This window comes from Cnephaeus nilssonii, assembly GCF_951640355.1.
Source record: "Cnephaeus nilssonii genome assembly, chromosome: 19".
In the NCBI taxonomy this organism is placed as follows: Eukaryota; Metazoa; Chordata; class Mammalia; order Chiroptera; family Vespertilionidae; genus Cnephaeus; species Cnephaeus nilssonii.
The window spans coordinates 20,333,875-20,355,866 of record NC_137090.1 but is presented as its reverse complement, the minus strand read 5'-3'; the positions used below and the strand labels follow the sequence as shown (position 1 = coordinate 20,355,866).

The window sequence follows — 21,992 nt, the reverse complement described above, 5'->3', positions numbered from 1 at the left end:
TCTCTAAAAACAAATCAATGAAAAAAATATCCTCAGGTGAGGACTAACAAAAAACAAACAAACAAAACATGGGATGCCTAGTTAAATTTGGATTTCAGATGAGCAACAAATATTTTTTAGTGCAAGTATATTAGTGCTACCTAATGTTCCCAAAAGATATCAGATATCAAAGATAACCCCAGAACCTGTACATGTGACCTTATTTGGGGAAAGGATCTTTGCCAATGTGATTAAATTAAGGACCTTCTGATAGAGATTGTCCTGTATTATCTGGATGGATCCTAAATGCAATCACCTGTGTCCTTAGATGAGCAAGGCAGAGAGATTAAAAACACAGAAGAGGTGTCCTTATAACAAGAGGAAATCTGGAGGTGGACACACACACAGGAAGAACACCACGTGAAGATAAAGGCAGAGATCAGGGTGATGCTTCCATAAACCAAGGACACCACAGATTGCCAGCAAACCGCTAGACCTAGGCCAGAGGCATGGAACGAATTCTCTCTCAGGGCCCTCGGGAGGAGAGCGTCCCTGCTGACGATTTGATCTTGGACTCTAGCCTCCAGAACTGTGAGACAATCAATGCCCATTGTGTGAGCCACCAGAAATAATAAATAAAAACAAGAGCGCAGCAGAGAAGATGATGTGAGCACGGAGACAGATGGATATCGGTGAGAAGCAGATGCCGACGGCCACCAGAAGCCGGAAGAGGCGAGCACAGGATTTTCTCCTAGAGCTTCCAGAGAGTGTGCGTCCCTGCCAACACCTTGATTTTGGCCCAGTAATCCTGATTTCGGACTTCTGGCCTCCAGAACTATGGGAAAATAAATATCTGTCGTCCTAAGCCACTCAGTTTGTGGTGATTTATTACAGCAGCCACAGGAAACTAATACAATAAGTATGTCCCACGCAATCTTTGGGACATACTTCACTAAAAAAAAAAATTGTTTGTTGTTTATCTCAAATTCAAATTTAACTGGACATCCTGTATTTTTTCTGGCCACCCTAGTTCCCAGGGCCAAAGAAAGGGCTTTTGAAATGTGCAAGAAAGCTGGTGTAGGCTGTCAGAAAGTAGCCTTCTGTAAGCTAGGAGTCTTTGTAAGCACAGTCAACTGAACCAATTTGAACTTTAATAACTACCCTCTGAACAAAAAGGGGGGCAATTAGAAAGGTGTTAATGATTTATTCTTTCAACGGTCATTTGAGCACTTCCTATGAAACGAGCTCTGGGTAAGGGTGGAGGCGTTAGGCATGAATCTGGTACACCTAGGCTGAGCTACAAGCCATGCCAGAGAAAGCACGTGAAATACTGCCCTTCACAGAGCTCGAGTGGTTCTGCGGTGCATTTCTGATACCTGAGCTGCCCCTGGGAATCTCGCACCCTTTCATTGTAGGATGGTGGGGCCCACGCCGCCCGCCGAGCAGCCTGGTCATTCCTGGTTGCTGAATGAGAGGACTTTGCAGCAGACCTGAAATGGAGCGAGAGGCAGATGTGGCCGAACATGCTGGCTCTGGATTCCCAGGAAGTAGATGCAAAATATCTCCCTCATTCCTATCAAATGACACTCTACAACGAGTGGGACAAAGGGGCAAATGTTAAAGACAAGCATGGCCCCTCTTCCCCTGCCGGGACCTCAGTCTTCCTGCGGAGGGTTCCTCTCACTTTGGGTTCTATGAAACCTGGACAGGCCCTGGACCCTCAGACTTTTCATGATGATCACGAATGTACAGTGTTAGAGCTTTAAGGGGACTTGGGTCACCCAGAACAGACAGGGGGGTCCTACGACAGCCCAGAATTGTTCCAGATACTTTACCAAAATACCCATCCCTGGGAAAAGAGAAAAACAGGTAGTTTACAGGGGAAATGGGGGAATGGAGTGGCTAAACATGAAAAGACACTTGACTTCACGCATAATTAAAGGACTGCTGATAAAACCAGTGAGAGGCCACTGTTGGTAGATCAGATGGCACCGGTCCAGACAGGTGATAACCTGCAGCTGGGCTAGGTGGGTAGGGGCAGGAGACATCATTTTTATTTTATACTATTATCTACTTAATTTTTTTTTTTTTACCATGTATATAGTGCCTTTTAGAAATAAAAGATAAATTCATATATATGCTCAGGCCCCAGCTCACTTGAAAAGGATTGAAATATCTGGAAGAAGGTTCTTTCAAAGGCTCCCCAGGTGATACAGGTGTGCCTGTCACCCCCTAGCGAGAAGCTGTGACCTGGCCTCACCCTCTCATTTCATAGAGGGGACCACAGGTCTGTTGCTAGGCCTTTGTGGGCTAGCCTGGGCACTTCACCACCTTAGACAAAGGAAAATTCCAGGTGAGCTGCAGGAATAGAACTCACAGGAGCTCACACACGCGGTGTGTGGAGCACAAACACAGTACGTAATGGAGTGCGGGGCACCATTGGGAGTGCTCCCATGGAAGTAGAAGTGGATGGGGTAGGAGGCCAAGGGGAGGCAAGCTCCTGTGATTTTTTAAAAATATATTTTTATTGATTTGAGAGAGAGGAAGGCAGAGGGAGAGAGAGATAGAAACATCAGTGATACAAGAGAAACATTGATTGGCTGCCTCCTGCACGCCCCACACTGGGGGATGAGCCTGCAACCTGGGCATATGCCAGGACGGGGAATTGAACCGTGCCATCCTGGTTCATAGGTCGACGCTCAACCACTGAACCACACTGACCAGGCGCCCTGTGTTATCTAGTGTCTGACCCTTGTCGGTGTTTGTGACAACCCCGACTAGCCCCATGAGCCACCCTGGTGCCCAGAGTGCCTGATAATCTGCATTCCAAGTGAGAACCCCGTGGGCAAGTTCCCTGAGGCCAGGCTAGGTGACGATTTTAATGCCCAATCCTTTTATATCAGAAACAACCGCGACAGTCTTTTCTCTCTTAGTGCCTTCACACAAACAACTTCATTTCATCCTCCAGCCACTCCAGGCCAGGTGGTGGCGCTTCCTGTTTGGAAGGGGAAGTCAGAGAAGCTTCCATTCCAGAATCTGGGCCCCTCCGCAGTGGGGACAGGGGTGAGGCGCTTTCTGGTCTCAGGGCCTGGGTCAGGGCCTGTCTCCCACCTGGCACCACACCTGTCTCTTCTGGAGTAACTTCCATGGTGCAGATCCCACACCCTGCTCCACGGGCCTTTCCAGCGCGCCTGCAGGATCCCCCACGTGCCTTCAAGGACCAAGAGCACAGCCCCAAGACCCTGCTCTGTGGGGACGCTGCCCACACCCAGAGAAGCAACAAGACACTTCTAGTCTTCCCTTTCTGATACAGGTGGTTCCAGCCAATCCTCCAGGGGCCTTGGCTCAGTTTCCGTTATTGGGCTGTCCCGTGGGCTCCCTCCAGAGGGGCTGGCAGGCACAGCATGGCAAGAGTGTCGGCTTCCTGACCCATGGCCTGAGTGTCTCCCCTGTTCCTTAGTCACGGGCCACTCTGCTTGGCCTGTAGGACCCAGAACTCCCAGAACCATGGAGGTGGAAGAACCCCCAGAGGCCAACCTGGCCCCACCCCTGCCCAAACCTCCTCTTCTGCCTTCCTTACAGAGTCACCCCAACTTCTTTGTGATGGCCGGTCACAGCCTCAGGAACCCTCTAACAAGGGGGCTGGGAGGGAAGAGAAAGGTGGGACCAGCAGAGAAAGATATAAGTGTTGGGAACAGCCCCCAAACATGTGACATCCTTAGAATGAGTCACCCACTTTCCCTTCAACTGCCTTTTCTCCTCTAGGAAGGCCCACCCCCCCTTCTCCTCACACCTCCCCTGCTTTCTGAGGTTATACAGAGAAAAATCCACAGGGGTGCCAGCACAAGGTGTTAATGTTAACAGATGCCAGAGCCACTTGAGAAATGAGGTAACAGCCCAGAGAGGTAAAGTGACCTCCCCAGAGTCACACAGGAAGTTCATGGCAAAGCTGGGCTAGCACGGGTCTCCTTCTCCACACTCAGACCCCCTCCTGGGACCACATTCTCTTCATTTCTTGGGATCTCACATACTGGTCCTTCCTGGCAGGCCTCCCTTCAATGGCTAGGGGGGACCTCAGACCCATCTGGCAAGGGGCCAATCTGAGGTGGAGGGAAGGAATCCAGAGCACGGGGTTGGGGAGAGCCTGGCCTTAGCGGGTCCCTAAGAGCGGCCAGGAGAGGTGCACAGAACACACTCTGGCCAGAACAGAACAGTGCTGACATGGGACATCCAAGCCAAGCACTTTGACCTCTGGGGGTGTGGGCATTTGCTTCTTCCTTCCTAAAACTCCCAAATCTCAGTAACAACAGAAATCAAATGAAATTGTCAAATCACATTGGTTATGTTTCCAGCATTCCCTCCACCTCTTCCACCGCTCAGAAAGCTCGCTTAGCTTTCCTTTTTCCATCTGTTTCTGTCCTCTCCTCTCCTGACTCCTTCCTGTCAGCATTTAGGAGGTTTAAATGAGTCCCCTCTTTAAAACAAAATACATGCCCTCTCCAGTCAACCACCTTAGTTCTCTCCTCCTCTTTGATGTGTTGTTGTTGTTGTTATTTAATATAGTTTTAATGATTTCAGAGAGGAAGGGAGAGGGAGAGGGAGATAGAAACATCAATGATGAGAGAGAATCATCGATTGGCTGCCTCCTGCATGCCCCACACTGAGGATGGAGCTCACAACCGGGCATGTGCCCTGAGTGGGAATCGAACCGTGACCTCCTAGTTCAGAGGTCGATGCTCAAGCCACGCTGGCCGGGCGTGGTATGTATTAAAGTGTTGTCAACACTTTTTCAACCTCTATTTTCTCCCAACATGCCCACCCTCCTCAGCTGAATCCAGGCTGGACTCGACTCCCTATCTTTCTACTATAACCACTTGTATTAGTCAGCAAGGTCAGGTTTATGCTGCAGTAACACACATGTCCCAAATGCTAGTGGCTTCACACATCTAGCACCACAGCTTCTCTAATCTTCCAGCCTTAAGGGTCATCTTAGAGTTCCTTGAAAGGACTCTGGCTTGGGGCCTTTGTGTATGCTGTCCCCTCTGTGTGGAATGTTTTTTACTATCCCCTCCCTTTCACCTTGCTAACTTTATTTATCCTTCAAGTTTCAGCATAAGCATCCCTTCCTCAGGGAAATATTCTACAACCCCCAGACTAGATAAGTCCCCGTCTCACACTCCTATGACCCACTGTCCTCTCCTTGTGACCCTTGTCTCACTTGATTGTTGACTGTGTCCCTCACTAGGTGCATTCACAAGGGCAAGGAGACTGAGGCTCAGGATGGTTAAGTCACTTGCCCAAGACCACACAGCCAGTAAAATTGCAGAATCAGAATTTGAACGCAGATTTCAAGTCCAAAGCCTGTGTTCTTTCTACTATCCATGGTTAATTTTTAAATTTCTATGATTAAACTGTTCCTCTCTCCACGATACTGGCTTCCCATCCATAGAAACGGGTGAACACTGTTCGGATTTTCTAGCACAGGCTCATTCCAAATTTGTTTAATTTTGCTTTGTCACGGTTGCCCAGATCCCCGACCAGAAGACTGGGAAGTAGGCCAGGGCTGCAGGGACCACACACTCTGGCTGCTGTGAGGCCTGGCCTCTGGTTTCCACGATGGGCAGGGGCCAGACCCTGCCAGGAGCGCCACCCTCTGCCAGTCCTGCAAGGATTTCTCATCCTTGGCCCTGAGAAGTCATCATGAACCTTCACATCACGGAGCTTTACATTCTAAAAGGCATTGTCATGGTGGCTGCTGTGTGAGGTGGTAGATGGAGAAAGGATCATTGGGCATCAACAGGGACATTGCTAGTCTGGGGAAAAACTCACCTTCATCCTTTTACAGTTTTGTGGATGGTTGAAGCTACTTGATCATTGAAGGGGTTGGCTCACATGCCACTTTACGGGACAGTGGCACCAAGCCATTTGACACCAGTCACTTAACAGTCCCCTTCTGATGTGACAACGTTATTTTCAGAAATAATCATGAAATGAAATGGTCATAATAATGGGCAGACAAGAAACACGGATAATAAAATGTTTCTTTTCTTAAACTCTAGATATATAATTACACCACAGTATTTTTTTTTTAAATAAAAGTAAATATTTTAGTACAAAAAAAAAGAAAAAAAAGCACAACTACCTACTAAATAGTTTTTACATCTACTGAGTTTTGATCCATTGGTTGCAGCCTGATAGAATATTTTATGTAAATCATTGCTCAGTCACTAATAGGTGAACTTTAATAAAAGTGAGATACCTGCAAAGGTTGCCTATAATTTAGCAACTACTAAATTGTACCACTGATGTACTGCTTTATTTTCTTGCTTAATTCCTTCGTTTTAAACACTATCCTATATAATAAAAGGCTAATATGCAAATTGTCCCCTCGGGAGTTCGACTGACCGGGAGTTCAACCGCTTGCTATGATGTGCGCTGACCACAAGGGGGTGGCACGGAACGAAGGAATGCCCTGACTGGCAGCCGATCACTGGCCAGGCCTAGGGACCCTACCCATTCACAAATTTCGTGCACTGGGCCTCTAGTAACAATATAAGAAGAATAAACTTTCATTTTCAAAATATTATTCAAACTCAGTAACATATATCTTGTTTAAGTAGACGTTGTACTTACCAAGCAAAAATATTACACTTTGCAGTTCACACTCAGGGTCACCGTTTGAAATTTTAAATAAATAAAAACACCAAATGGCCACCCTGAGCCCAAGGCCTTTTCTGAGTTTTTCCCTTTTAAAAGGACCTGTGCTCCTACCAGCTACTTAACAACCCGGGTTAATAATTGGGGAAAGCAAAGGGACCTCTTCTGTTTCGATAATTATGCGTGTTTTTGTCCTCCTCTGGCTGGAAAAATGTAAGCCTTACTGTGGAAGTGACTGCCCGCAGTTACAGCCTGCCAGGGGAGGTCTCTCCGGGCAAGGCTGCTGCATCCGAGAGCCCATCACCAAAATATGAAAACTGACCGTGGTGGGGTTTGCAGCCTTCGACAGCTAATTGCGTGCTGAGAATTGTCCCTCCAAGGAGGCCTCCCATTCCCTCAGGAGACAGGGCTTCTCCTCTTGGGAGCTGTGATGCTGTTCCCTCCCTCAGTCCCCCACCTCAACCATTCCCCTCCTTCCCTGCCCACCCCCCTCATTCATCTCACAAGGCTTTCTGCTGCTGCAGCCTTTTCTAATGAGGGCGTTCTGGCCAGGCCTCTTTGCAGCTCAATTATGTAACCTGCCGCTGCTTCTGGTCCAAAGATCTCCCTGGAAAGGTGGTCAGAGGTGGGCACACAGCCAGAGCCAGTCTAATTATGGCCCCGCCCCCTCGGAACTAGGGGGTGGTGCAGGAATTTGGACTCTGCAAGAATTAACAGTTCCACCGCCGGGCCCCAGAGCCAAACCTGCAAGATGCATGCTCTTCATTCTTTGTTAATTTCCAGCAAGCAGGACTGTCACAGAGAGAGCCTGTTGGCTGCCCTAGCTACTTAGAGAGTTGTTCCCCTGATGTTGGCTCGAGGCTTTAACTGCCACCTGGCCTTACATCTCTCTGTCCTGGGCTCCTCCAATATGTCTGGTCTCTCAACCATCACCCCTTTAACCAATGGTGACCCCTTGGTCTGATAATGACCCTGTCACGGCCCCTCTCTTTGTCCCTACATGCCTGCCCTCCTGTCAAGTCTTAGCTAAGGTCCCCAGAGCCTTCTTAACCCCTTCTTCTTTCAGCTGCTGCAGCCTCTGACTCTAGCGCCTGTTCTATACTGAGCTCTCAGAATCATAGACTCTTGGGGCACAAGCCAATCTGCTTTCTCTCTTCTGACCTGCTGCCTTGAAGTGTATTTAGGTCCTTGTCTCCCCTCCCAAACCAGACCCCAAGAGGGCAGGGAGCCCATCTTCCATCCCTTTGTCCAGCCTGGAGCCCATGCAAAAATGGAGCTGACCATGGGTCCTTTGCTCCGAAATCATTCAGTATTTGTGTATGCATCTCCCTGGCCAGACCGAATAGATCCACGGGCAGTGGCCACATCTGCTCTGTTTTCTGGGTCCCTGATGGGGGCTGGTACATGCCTTCCTCATAATCTGCTCACTGCCCTGGTCCCTGAGGTCTCCCCAGCTGCTCAGCCAGGGCTGGGCCAGTGCAACAGCTCTGTCATGTTTATATCATCCTCTCCTGGCCCGCAGTCCTATCCACAGGTATCCTGGGACCGCCTTCAGGACCAGAGGGTATATGTGCACATGCATGGGTAAGGTGCACACACACACAGCCCCTGAGCACAGCATCAATAATGCATGTTGTGCACAGAAAGCTGCTATGAACTTTATTTATCACCCAGCTGACATCTCTGACCAGCTCCCAAACCTCTCTCCAAGCGTGTGGTGATTGGTGAGCCTCTCACTTAGGAGCCCACTTTTCTCTCTGTGTCTGTTAATAATAGATGCTTCCTACAGCCTCAGCGTGGCAGCTTTGACTTAAACGTGATCTTCACCGAAGAGGCTAATGGATGGGTCTGAAGTTGTGCCTTTGAAGCACAAAGCATTGCTCTTAATTAACCAGATTCTATCTTTTGGTTGGAAAAGGCCCTCCCTCCATGGCATCATTCACTACCCACCTCTGGACAGCACCCAGAGCCAGCTCCTGTTTCAGGCTAATCCAGGGTGTGTTCCTGCACGCCCGTGCGAGAACCGCGTGTGCCACCTGAGCACACAGGGAACTGGGGTGGCCCACACAAGAGAACAGGCCGGCTGTCGCATTGAAACAGGCCGTGAGCTCTGAGCTAGGGACGTGTCAGTGATGAATGCTGTCGCATCTCTTCCATCCCACCCAAGCCCGCCCCTGCCCCGCCCCACACCCTCACTGGTTCAGCAGCATTGACTGGGCGCCTTCCTCATGCCAGGTCCGGAGCCAGTGCTGAAGACACGGTGCTGTCTTCACAACCTCACAGCATTATCATTCCAGCCCCAGAGACTAGTAACCGTCGGATTACAGCGCCGGGCACTTGGGAAGGGCGTCTAGAAGCAATGGCTGCTTTGATCAAGTCTGAAGCTTGAGTAGGAGTTAGCCAGACAAAGGGGAGGGGAAGGGAGAAGGCTCTCTGGGAGGGGAAACCAGCATGCCTGGGAGTGAGAGGGAGTGTGGCAGTGAGCACCTGTCACTTGATGGAGTATGAGGAGTGGCTCTCAATTAACATTCGTCCTTTCGTTCATGCTTGCGTGAAGGTATACTGAGCACCGAACCCATACCAAGCACTGCACTAAGTACTGAGTTGTTTAGAGTGGTTAAAAATAAGTTCCTCCTCCCTCAAGGGGCTTACAGTCTAACCGGGGGACTACTGGGGCTCAATTAGAGTGGGAGGGGACAGGTACAACAGTAAAGACTGGACCAGATTCGGAGTGGAGGGAGGGTGGGGAGGTGACATGATTCCTACTCACGTCTCGGGAAGGCAGGCGTTTCCAGCCTCGTGCCGCAGAGGTGGGGTTAGGGGGACGCGTGGTGAACTCTTCGGAGTTGAAGGAGTTGTGGTGTTCCCATTTCCCCGAGACGCCTCACAGGTTTTGCCAACCCGGGAATGTATTTGTTGCTTTCCATCAGACTATAGCATAATCCGTGTTTATAAAACAGATTAATAAAATAAACAAGTAGACACCAACAAGATAAAGTCTCTATAACTCTGCTTCCTTCCCAGAGAAAGCCTCTGTTCTGCGCATGTACGTATATACGTTACCTTCTTTTTATAACAATTCTGTGCGCATACATTTCTGAAACTGCTTTGTTCACTTGGCGATACAGGGTGGACCTCTCTGTCTGCCCCTATGTTTCTCCCCCTTCCTCCTTCCCGAGGAGTCAGCGTCACGCAGGGTGCCCCAGGACACGGTTTTGGCCGGGTCCCCAGGCATCACGGGACCAGGGGATGATCTCACTGGGTATGCCATCTGCCCTGCCTGGCCAGAGGCGGCATCGGGAGGGCCAACGGGCACCACGTGTCGTTGGATCCAAAGTGGGTGGGGCTCTGTGCCCTGAGAAGCTGTTTAGTCTGAAAATGCACAGGGTACAGGAAGGTTTGGCCAAATGAAGGGGTGTTAAGGTCCTCAGATAATAACCCAGCTGACACTTAAATGGAGTTTACTGGGAGCCAGTGCCGGTTCTTAGCACTTGACTCATTTAATCCCCACATTTTACAGACAAGGCAACGGAGACTCTGAGAGGTTGAGTGACTCACGTAAGGCCCCCCAAACTGCACTATTGTTACCTCTGGGCCTGAGGCCACCGTGCAGAAGTGCCCACGCACCTCTGTCAAAGAGATTTGGGGACGGTGTGCTTGATCTGCTGTGGCATTTCTAGCGTGTGTTCAAAGGACGCTGTTTATTTTCCGTCCTCCCCAGCCCAGGCTGCGTTCAGGTCGTTCATTACTGAGGGACAAGTTCTGATTAGCGGTCGGCTCCCACCGTCCTCCTCCCCCGCGTCCTCCAGAGGATGTCCTCAGACTCAAAAAATAGAAGTGAAAACATCTTCAAAACTACCTGCTTTCCTTCCTAATTCCCCTCTCCCTCCATTGCTTCCTGTGGTGCCCATCTCACCAAGTGGCACGGCAAGAAGAGCCCGTTTCTGGCCATTCCTCGGGGCCTCTCAAATCCCCGCCCCGCTCGCTGATCCTGGGCAGGTTCCCAGCAAGCTGAGACTTTGTGCTGACGCGGGGCCTCTGTCCCTCCCCAAGTCACCTGACGCGTCCTCTCCGTGCTTGCCCGTCGCGTTGTCTGGGCGCTAGTGCTGCCAAGACCTTCCTAGAAGGACCCCCTCACTTCTCCTCCTCTTCACAGGCTATCGATCCCAAAGCTGCCTTTCTCTCCCGCCCACTCTGACTCCTCCTCCTGCAGGACAGAGGCCCCTCATTTTATCCCTTCGGGGGAAGCCCCCTCTTCCCCGCCTTCGCACATCTTCTCGTTGCCCATAACTCACACGTCATGACAACATTCCTCACATCAGCCTAGAACCGTGGTCGGCAAACTCATTAGTCCACAGAGCCAAATATCAACAGGACAACGATTGAAATTTCTTCTGAGAGCCAAATTTTTTAAACTTAAACTTCTTCTAACGCCACTTCTTCAAAATAGACTCGCCCAGGCCGTGGTATTTTGTGGAAGAGCCACACTCAAGGGGCCAAAGAGCTGCATGTGGCTCGCGAGCCGCGCGGTTTGCCCACCACTGGCCTAGAACATCAAAGGTCACCCAAATGCTGCCTCGTGTGCGCTTTTCAGTGACCCTCATAGCCTGTGAGGCGGGTGTCCTCAGACCCATGTTACAAATGATGAGACCAAGGCTCAAGGGCCTGGCCCAGCATCGACCAGCCAGTGAGTGGTTCCCACTAAGCCTCGAACCCAGAGCTTTTGACTCCACACTAGGCGTCCTTTCCACCCAGACCCATGGACAGATCTGGACCAGGAACAAGGGTCCCTCGGGAGGACTTGGAGCCAAGCCTGCACCTGGGAAGCCAAGGGCTCAGGGAGTCTGGCCATTCGTCTAACTGACCAGGAGGACTCGGTGCACTCCACAAAAGGAGTGGGGGTGAGTGGCCGCGCAGGGTTCTCAAAGTGCCTTGGGGAGGCAGCAGCGTTAGTGCTATTCATCAGCCCAGTAATGGCTAATGGAGGAGCAGGTGCTTCTAAGAACCCATAATGCCCTTTGGCAGGGGCCCGGGGAGCGTCTGAGAGGCCTCCCAGCACCCGCAGTGCTGCTGAGGCAGGAGCCCAGACTGCGGAGGGCCATTCATCATCAGATGTCTGGACAAGTGGCGTATCCAGCTAGACCTGGGGAAAACGAAAAAATGCATTTGCCAAGTAGAATTTCATTTCCTGTTCTGTGTCTAAGGTCTTCATACTTCTTTCGTGACAGCCTTTACTCTTTCATCTGCTCCTTCTCCCTTCCCTCCTTCCTCGACTATTTCTGTTTCTGAACATAAACATTGCCCGGGCCTTTCTGGTGGATAATGGACACTGTGCAATGGACAGAGGCTGCTGGGCTTTTCTGGAAATAGGTTCTTGGGGCCCAGAGACTAAATGTGTGCCCTTGGCTTTCATTTACTGTCTCCCGCTGACCCAAGTTGCTGATGTGTCAATTTTCATTGATCCAGGTAGCTATATACCTGGATTGGACCTGGTTCCAAAGTTGTGTTGAAATTCTTTTTTTTTTTTTTTTCAAGATAGTTTCTTCAGTCCATACAGTGTCTTCGTGTCCCTGACATGGTTCCGCCTGGTCCTTCTGCCCAGAAAACCCCATTCCTAAGCTGACCTGTCCAGCAAATCTTCAAACACCACACTCTGTCCCCAGCTCCACCACTATCTCTACGTCCATGTGAGGTCCCTCTGCCTCTCTGTGACTCAGTTTCCCCAGCTACACAATGGTGCTGAGATGCTCGTGCTGAGATGCTCGAAAAGGTATAGTTGGGGTGGCTCCTCCTACATTAGGGCTTTGGGGTCGGGCTTCATGATTTGATGGTAGAGGCCTCCCAAGGCCCCCCCCCTCACTCCCCCCCCTCCCCAGTGTCGAACTGAAAGCTAGGACTGCAGATTCAGAACCTGTGTGTCCTCCCTCAGCCTGGGCAGCAGCATCAATGCATAACGTGGGGATAATATTCGTTCCTTCACATGGGTTGTTGTGAGGATTGAATGCAATATAATGGGCAAACAATACCAGGCTATAGAAATATTTTTTTTCTTTTTAAGAGGAAATCATGGATGGTTAAAATCGGGGCTGGGGGAGACTTAAAATGTGCTAGGGAAGGGCTCTTAAAGTGTAATCTTGTGTTGGTTTGTAGAACATTTGCTGCCTGTTAGATCTGGAGGGCAGAGACACAACAAATTGTATCCACTGACGATCGGCCAGAAATTAAGATAACACTGATTAATACAAGCATGTTATTAAGTGAGTAAAGTAGGCTACAGAAGAACTGGTTTAGGGAAAATTACATGTGTGCATGGGAGAGATGTTTGCAGGGAAGTTCCCTAAAATGTTAACAGTGCTTATTTTGCTTTTCTCTTTCACATTTTTGTATTTAACTTTTAAACAATGACTCTGAATCACTTTTATAAAAGAATAAATTCTAGATTTCTGCTTAAACCTCCCACCCAGGACTTGGGAAGTGGCTGCTCCAGGCGACTTCCTCCAGCAAGTGCTTAGCATCAGTGGCGGCCCAGATAAGACCTCAAGGCTCGTGGGGGCCGTGGCAGCCGGGCGTCCACGGGAAGCGCGGGGTGGGTGCGCCACCACCGCCGTGGGGAACCTCTGGGTCCGGTATTGCAGCTTTTTGGCAGAGGCATGGTGTCGGCCACCACCAGCAAGAAGATGCGGGAGGAGGCCACCTGCTCCACATGCCTGCACCTGATGGCCGAGCCCGGGAGCATCAGCTGCGGCCACAGCTACTGCCAGGCCTGCCTCCTGCGCCTCATGGGCCTGCACTCTTAGACCCGGAGCCAGGACACGGAGCCCTTCTCCTGCCCCCAGTGCCGGGCTCCCTTCCAGAGAGGCAGCCTGCGGCCCAACAAGCAGCTGGGCAGCCTCATCGCCGCCCTCGGCCCTCCGCCCTCCGGGAGCTGGAGCAGGAGCTGTCCTGCCAGGAGCAGGGGGAGTGGCTGCACCTATTCTGTGAGGACGAGAGCCAGCTCATCTGCCTGCGCTGCGAGCGAGACCCGCGGCACCAGGGCCTCGCCAAGGCGCTCATGGAGGATGGGGGGGGGGGGGGGGGCGGCTACGGGGAAAGGCTCCAGGAAGCGGTGAGGAAACTGAGGCAAATGGAAGAGGAATGCACAAACCAGAAAGCATTCACGGCGAAGCAGATCGCCGAGTGGAATGAGAAGATAAAGGCTCAGAGACAGAAAATCCAGGCGGACTTCCAGAACCTGCACCGCTTCCCGCGGGAGGAGGAGAGGCCGTACCTGTGGAGACCGGAGAGGGAGAAAGAGCACACTCTGAGGAGGCGGAGGGACAGTGAGGCCAACCTGAGGCAGCAGAGCCGGGAGCTCCAGAGCCGCATCCTGGAGCTGGAGGAGCCATGCCAGGGCTCCGCAGAGGAGGTGCTGCAGGACGTGAAGGGCCCCTGAGCAGGAGCCAGGCTGTGCGGCCAGAGACGCTGCAGGCCCCCTCCTTGGAGACTCAGTCCGAGTCAGAGGTCCCCGAGCACTTCTCTGACCTGAGGAAACGGCTGAGGAGCCACCAAGGACTCTGTGAGGATGACCCCCGCCCCCCGCTGTCATATTTGTTTGGTATTTCTTTTCTTTTTTTTTTAAACATGTTTTATTGATTTCAGAGAGGAAGGGAGAGGGAGAGAGAGATAGAAACATCAATGATGAGAGAGAATCATTGATTGGCCGCCTCCTGCACACCCCCACCGGGGATCAGGCCCACAACCCAGGCACGTGCCCTTGACTGGACTCGAACCTGGGACCCTTCAGTCCGCAGGCCAACGCTCTATCCCCTGAGCCAAACCAGCCAGGGCTTGTTCGGTATTTCTTGAACCATCTGACAGAGCTGCCTGGCAGTTATGAAACTGACATGGAACAGTTTGCAAAGGCCCTGAGTGACCATTAGCTCACAGAGGGGCAGCTGCTGCCAAGTGCTCCTTCAAACATGACAGGCTGCGTATGGCCTTGGAGATCAAGCTGCCGAGGGGGATGAAGCAACTCGGAGACCATTCCATGGGTTCGTGCTCTTTCAAGGAGAACTTGATCTTCCGCTGGAGATCGAAGGGGCAGAGGGACTGGTTCTAAGGACAGCTGTTCTTCAGCCTGCTCTTCAGGGGTTGTTGGATGCCCTCCTTCCTAAGTTGTGCCCTAAAATTACTGAAGTTGACGGGCCCGCGTTGGCACATGACTGGACGGGACGAGGAAAGACGGACATGGACGAAGTTACCCAGAGGATTAAAAACGTTGCCCCGGGCGCGCCCTGCAGTGTGGACGTGAGGCAGATGCTCTTGAAGCTTGTAGAGCTCCGGTCAAGAAAGTGGGGGGGAGTCCGTGTCACCTCAGCATTCAAGAGAAGCAGCACCTGCAAATGATCCCAACTATTTTATGCCTGAACCACCATTGGGTACAGCGATGGTGCTCCTCTCACTGCAGCTGATCCCCATGACCACGATTCATACCAGGAGGGACTTGAGGGCGGGAGAGGGAACGGGGGAGGGGGGAAGGACATATGTAATACTTTCAACACTAAAGATTTATTTTTTAAAAAGAGGAAAAAAAGAATAAATTACACACACACACACACACACACACACACACCTTTCTCTCTCAGGATGAAGAGTGGTTTGCCTAAGAAAAGCAATTATTTTTTTTGCTCTGGTTTTCTTGGCTTTGACATCCCAAAAGACGACTCCTCCTCCTCCTCCAGTTAGTGCTCTGAGCTCAGGGAATTTATCTCGGGTAGAATTCATGTGGTGACCAGGGACACGGTGGTCCCTGAACAGGACAGAGGCTCAGCAGCCCGCCCCCACTGCCCATCAGGGTGTCACATGACAGCACTCCTGCCTTGCAGGCGAGCAAGGGGGTTGGAGGGGAAACTACTGGAGTTCTGAAAACACAGGCCACCCCAGCAGGGTCTGTCACGCTCACAGGTGTGACAGCACTAGCATTTGGCTATACCAGCGCTTACAAAGGCGGCGAGAAGCCTTCAGTGCAAAAATCAAAACGGAAACCTTAGGCTTAAAACCAGAGCGTCCTCAGGTACAGTCTGTGAGTTCTCGTATGAGGGTGGACAGTAGCCGCTGACAACAGCCGGGGCACATCGTGTGTGTGTGCCCAGCATTACCGCCTCCCCGCAACGCGGCCTTCATTCATGCTCCCTGACAATTGTCGATTGTTCTCTTTGGATTGAGGCCCAGGATGATTCCAGTTTCTCCTCCCCAACACAAGGCTTTCCTCTATGTGGGCCCCTTTACCTTCTCCCCACTTAATTTGGCAGCACTGCCTGAAATCCGGGCATTACTATTAGTCAGCTTTGGTTCTAGAACGTTCTGTGGTCCGCCGTGATGGATGCGACCACAGGTTCACACTTGAGAGCTCCCCTGAGGTTTGCCGTGCTGTCTTCCTTCCAGCAAGTCCTACGGAGGACTTCCCTGTGCTGGGAGCCCGCCGCGGGGACAGGAGAGAAGACAGGTGACCAAAGGAGGTGCAGCTCAGACGCTCACACTGGGACCAGCTGTTAGGAGAGCGTCTGAGGCATCACAGTTGCCAAGATCCAGCCCCCGGGGGGTGTTGACTGAAGCCCTCCAGGCTCTTTCTCTTCCTTTAGGTACAAGTTGGCTCCCCGTTCCCTGAGCACAGGGGTTTCCTAATGGCCTTGGCCCCAGACTTCAACTCAGCTCAGGAGGCACGTATGCCTGCCCTCTCATTCATCTTTATATCTTAAAGTAAAACGGTTGGACCATAAGCATTAAAGAATAGAGTGTCAATACAAAGAGAAAGTTTTCAAATAAAACCAAAGCTTTAGTTCATTTGAACATGTGTCCTGGTATTCCTAAACTGGCATCCCAATCACTCCTTGATTTAATCACCATTATCAGCTGGCTTACTGAGATCTGATTCTGGTGCCAGGCTGCCTGGGCCTGGAACCCTGAATCCATTACAGGTCTACTGTGCAACTTTGGGCAACTTACTCAACCTTTCTGTGCTTGACTTTCCCCATCGACAGAAGTATGCATAACAATAGAGGCAGTTGTGTGAATTAAATGACTCAATACCTGGAGAGGCTTGAAACATGGGTCCTATCACTATGTAGAATCCTGATTTCCACCCTCATGAAATCACTATTAAATTTGTGACTGTGCAAAAAAAAGGGGGGGGGAGGGGTATGGAGAGGGAGACCAGAACAAAGGAAGTTGGGTGCAGGAGCCAAAAATCATCTTGGAGGACAAAGTTCATGTCAAGGTTATTTTTGGATCCTATATTCACCCCATACTTGCTCTTCAGCTATCTGAAAGAGATCCATTGCGGGTGTTTTGTTTTTTAATAACAGCTTGTAGGACAAGACATCAAATTCACCCTTTAAAGTGTACAATTCAGTGTTTTCAGCAGATTCACGAATTGTGCAGTATCACCACTCTGCATTCCGGTTTGGGTTTTTCACTTGAGGGGAGTCTAAGCGCGCTTTTCCAATCCTAACAGAGCCACCCGGCCTGGCGGCGGCGATTCCGCTGAGTCACCGTGGGCGGGCCGGCAGCCTGCTGTCATTCCCAGAAGCCGGCGGGCCCCCTGGGCTGCAGCGAGTGGGCACCCGCGCCGGCGTCTGCTGCCCCCTAGCGAGGGCTGCAGCCCAGCCCTGAAGCACCCCGCCAGGCGCCGCCACCGGAGACGGCCCCGGATGCGTTGGTTTCAGCCAGACTCTGGTTGGGAGGGGCGCCTGGCTTGGAGTGTGGTGAGCCCGGGCGCAGAACCAGCCCCTGACGCAGGCTTTCCCTTAACCTCTAACTCCAGCCGGGACAGGGTCATGTCACCAAGTCCTGGGTGAGGAGAAAGGCTGTGTTTGTTCAACTTTCTTTTGGGAAGGCGCTGGTGTGATACAGTAGGGTGGAGGTGAGTTTTAGCATCAAAAGGTCAGAGTTCAAACTGCTCTGCCGCTTACTAGCTGTGTGACCCTCCACAGGTTACTGAACCTCTCTGAGCCGTTTCCTCATCCAGAAAGGGAGGACAGTCATCCCTCTCATGGGCTGTCATGTTAGAGATGCTCTCTTCCTGAGGCCACTGTGACTGGCTTACAGTCAGTCAGAGCTCAAATAAACAGGTGCATTTAACCATGTGTACGCCATAAGCATCTATAGACGCAAGCGGCGGACCTTTTTAAATTAATATCCCAAAACTGCCAAAAGGGTGTCCAGTGCTGCCCTGGCTTGCCCAAGGAGCTTTCTAGAACCCGAAATGACTCATTACCAAAGTGCGTTGCTTTGGTTCTAGAACGTTCTGTGGTCCGCCGTGGGTAAGAAAATTAGAAGGAATAGGAAGGGCGGTGGTAGGCGCAGGAAAGCTGTTTGGTCTTCACCTCCTTGAGGTAGAGACCACCCCACGTCCGAGGAAACCTACGCCCCCCGGAGAGCCTGCAGGAGCAGAGGGCTGGGTGGGGAGCAGCCAGGCATCACACTTGCTTCCCGTGTCCCAGAGGGCAGCAGGGCCAGGGGAGCGGAATCCTTTCCGGTTCCCTTCTCTTCTCTTCACCTGCCCTGTCTCCTTTGTCCCTCCGTCCCTCCCAGTCCTGTGCACGTTTTTCTCCCTTTCTTGGCCCCTGGCTGGGCCTGGGATGTGACCCTGTAGGACGAGGCACTAGAGCGACTCCACAGTCGCCTATGCCGTTACAAAATGACAGGGGCAGACTCCAGGAGCCTCTGGCTCACGCTTTCTCTTGTCGGGATGCAGTCCTTTTCCCAGGGTCCCTAAAACGTGGCTCCTTTTCGTTTCCAGGTTTAGCTCAACTTCTGTGCCTCTCCTGAAATTCCTCCTGAAATTCCTTCCCTACCTCCAACCCTGCCTCGGAGTCACTGCCTGGGGGGAGCAGGAGGTAGGAGATCAGAGAGAAGGGGAGAGGAACAGGGGAAAAGAGGAGGGGTGGAGAGGAGATTGGTTGATTAGAAGAATAAGAAAACAAAGGAAGACATCTCTTGGTGTGTTTATTTTCCCGTCTGTGTGTCTCCTCTAGATTATAGGGGTCTGGGAGGTGATGGCCACGTCTAGTCTGTTGTTTCGCCGGCCGTCATTGCATGGAAGTCTTCGGGCCGGGGTGTGCGCTGTGCCCGTGGTCAGTTGGTTTACATGTTCTTTGTCCAGTTATGTCAGAGAAATCATCTTGCCCTGGTTCTCAAGGAGGAAGATGGCAGGGGTCAGGGCGGAGGGAGAGGAGGAGAGGAAGAAGGAGGAGGACTGAGATGCCGGGGTCGCCTGCCTCTCCCCCAGGCCTGGGCTAGAGACCTCCTCCTGTCCTGTGAATGACCTCGGGCTCCAGGGCTGGGGGGGACAGGCCCAGCGGTCCCACTTAGAATAAATTGCCAGAGCAAAAAGGGAGCTCAGAGGTCACCGATCATGGAACTGGCGCCTTTCAGAAGAGGGGGTCTGTTTGGGGGCTAAGAGTGGCATTTCGTGGATGAAGAAGGTTGAGAGAAGTGACTTGTTCACACAGCTTCAGGGTGTGAGTCCTGGACAATGCTCCTTCTCCACCCAGACCTGTGCTCCACAGGAAGGTGGGGGACATTTTATGGTCCAGGATGGAAAAGGAGGCCGTGCGTGTTCTATCAGGACACGGGCTTTGCCTCCTGGCATCGTCTCCTGCTGGTTGTGTGACCTTGGGCTGTGTGACCTTCCCAGATTCCTCATCTATCCGCTGGGAATCTTAATATCTGTGCTGACGACTAGCTACATCACAGGATTGCTGTGTGTCCAGTGACACGCCTGTGAGGTGCCCACACAGAGCAAGCTCCTTCTTTGACAGGGGCCGTGGGGCACCAACTGCGTACCAGGCTCCGGGGCTGCGGCCTTGTTGATTCAGAAGATCCATGAACCCAAGGGCATTGCTGCCCAGGGTTGGCAGGAGGGTGGCATGGTGAGCCTCCCTGCTTAGGGAGTTCTTCCCGTGCATTTCACTTTTTTTCCAAAGGAAAATATTGGCCCTTGAGAAGCACACAGTTCATTTATTTTGCATAGTGAATAGCTGCCTGTGTTTTTAAGGATGATTTCATTTCTCCAGCAGCCCCGATAGTTCATTCAGCTTCCTATTGGTGCATCTGACTTTCTCCAGCCCTGCGGGGTGGTGCCGGTGGGAGGGGGAGGTCATCAGAAGCCAGGGCCCCGAGAACAACCACCCTCTTATCTGCTCCACGGACCCAGAGAGGCAGCATGTCCCCAGTCCCCAGGCCCCAGGCCCCGGAACAATGGGCTGCTGCCTGAGGCTCCAGGAATGACTTGGAACCTTATGGAAAACACGAGATGAACAAAACCCAACATCAAATGCAAAAGCCACACTGAGAATTTACATTTTTTCAAATGGCTGGGGGGAGAGGGAGACAGAAAAAGGAAAGCTCATGACACATGAAAATGATATGCCTTTCAAATGTCAGTGTCCACATATAAAGTTTAATTGGAGCACAGCTCATTCATTTATGTACGAGCAGTGGATGTCTGCTTTCCCACTGCAGTTACATTTAATACAAAGAATTAGATCACTAAAAACATAGCAGAAAATGTCGATCTTTATGTATCACAGAGCAATGGGATAAATCACAGAAGAAAATAGACCTGACTGTATAAAAACTAAAATCTGTCCATCAGAAGCCGTAAGAAACCAAGATAAAAGGCAACCAACTGGAGAAACTGTCACAAATAGGATAAAAGGTTAATGTTACTCATAAAATAAGAGCTCACTCGAGTCATTCCAATGAGCACCGAGACCCTAACAGAGGAGGGAGGGAAGGATAGAAATGGAAGCCAACTCGTCCGATTCTTACTTTTTTTACACCTTCACCCGCCATGTTCCGGGAGGGCAGACTTGGTCATTGAAACGAATCAATCAAATCACAAGACAAAACCATGGGGCTCCTTAAACTTCTGAGCGTTCGCTAAAACTTTAGTTGGCTGGCCTACCTCACCTGGGCCAGGTATAGTGTCTCCAACAAGTTTGGGAAGCCTCAAGCTTCTGGGCCGATTCCACCCCTCCAGGGTGGGGCACCTGATAAGTCAGCCAGAGGAGGCGACTCGTGGACCAGTCCCAGGGATGAGCAGTTGGGCCGTGAACCAGGAGGGCCTGAGAGAGGCTCCAGCAGGAAGCAGTGAGGAAGGCGTTACTTCCTACAGGGGTGGGAAATGGAACTGGTGCCTTTCAGAAGAGGGGTTCTTATGCTTGGGGGCTTTCTAAGGGAAACAGACCATCAGCATATCTAAGGGTAGAGAATAGCACCCCCAGATCCTAAACCTTAAAGGGTGGATTTGGACTTTTATCTGCTCGGTCCTTGGGGAGATGTCCAAGGTTTGGAGAAGCTCAGTCTCAGATGCCTTTCCCGAGAGAGCTCTGAGGGGCCAGGAAAAGGCGCCCCCTTCTCTATAAGCAGGAGCCGCCTCAGTGGGGCCAGGCCACCACCTTCTGCCTCGCCCAGCAGAGGTCCTGCTTACCTCACTCTTTTGGGTTTTTTAAAAATAATTCTTTGTTGTTGAAAGTATTACATATGTCCTTTCCTCCCCCCCCCCCCCCCACCTCAGGCCTTCAGCACCCTATTGTCTGTGTCCATGGGTTATGCATGTAGGCATACAAGGTCTTTGGTTGATTACCTCCCACCTTCCTCCACCTTCCCTCTGAGACCTCGAATTCTGTTCCATGCTTCCATGTCTCTGGATCCACTCAGTCCATCAGTTTTGACCTCACTCTTAAAATCTTCCTAGACCATCCCAGCTCTCACCAGCTTCTTATCCTGCATCGTGGATGGAGAAGAGAGCTCAGGCACCCACACCAGCGGGCCCTGCCCAGAAGGGAGAGGAATGACGCTGGACATGAGTATGCCAGTGGCCAGCTGGTAGCAACACAGAGCCAGAAGCTGGCTGTCCCACCATGAACACCAGTCTTGGAAAAAATAGGTGGAGGGTCTGCCCCAGGTGCATGCACCCTCCACCTTGTGGTACACCATTGGTACGAGTTGCCCAACACCTGTAGAGATGAGACTGTGGGTTTTAAAACATCCTGCAACTCCTAACTCATTTAGAGGATGCATGTCATCAGGTGTGTCCTCCACCCCTTTCCCATGGAGACATTATTAATTGATCACCGAAACTGAGAGCTAGATGCCTCCGAGGAAGGAAAGAAAAAGGCCCTGCCCACTCGAGTTTGCATTATCAGCTCTTCCCTGGACAACTGACCTACTTCAGCAGCTCCCGTGTGCCACTGAGACAAGTCCAAGTGAAAACAGAAACATAAGGAGATAGCTGCTACAGATTATAAAGGAAAATTAAAGACTACATTTAGATTGTGAAAAATTATAAAAGTCACAAATATAAAGAGGAA

The 21,992-nt window shown here is 51.3% G+C and overlaps 1 protein-coding gene and 1 pseudogene across 2 annotated transcripts in view; both read left to right on the top strand.

Annotated features, from left to right (window-relative positions):
* The window catches only part of MAPT (microtubule associated protein tau), a 78,879-nt gene that overhangs the window by 14,234 nt on the left and 42,653 nt on the right, over positions 1 to 21,992 (top strand). The window lies entirely within an intron of this gene.
* Positions 13,287 to 15,021, top strand: LOC307115445 (E3 ubiquitin-protein ligase TRIM38-like; annotated as a pseudogene). Its single transcript has 2 exons — positions 13,287 to 14,191; positions 14,621 to 15,021. The product of its transcript is annotated as an E3 ubiquitin-protein ligase TRIM38-like (transcript).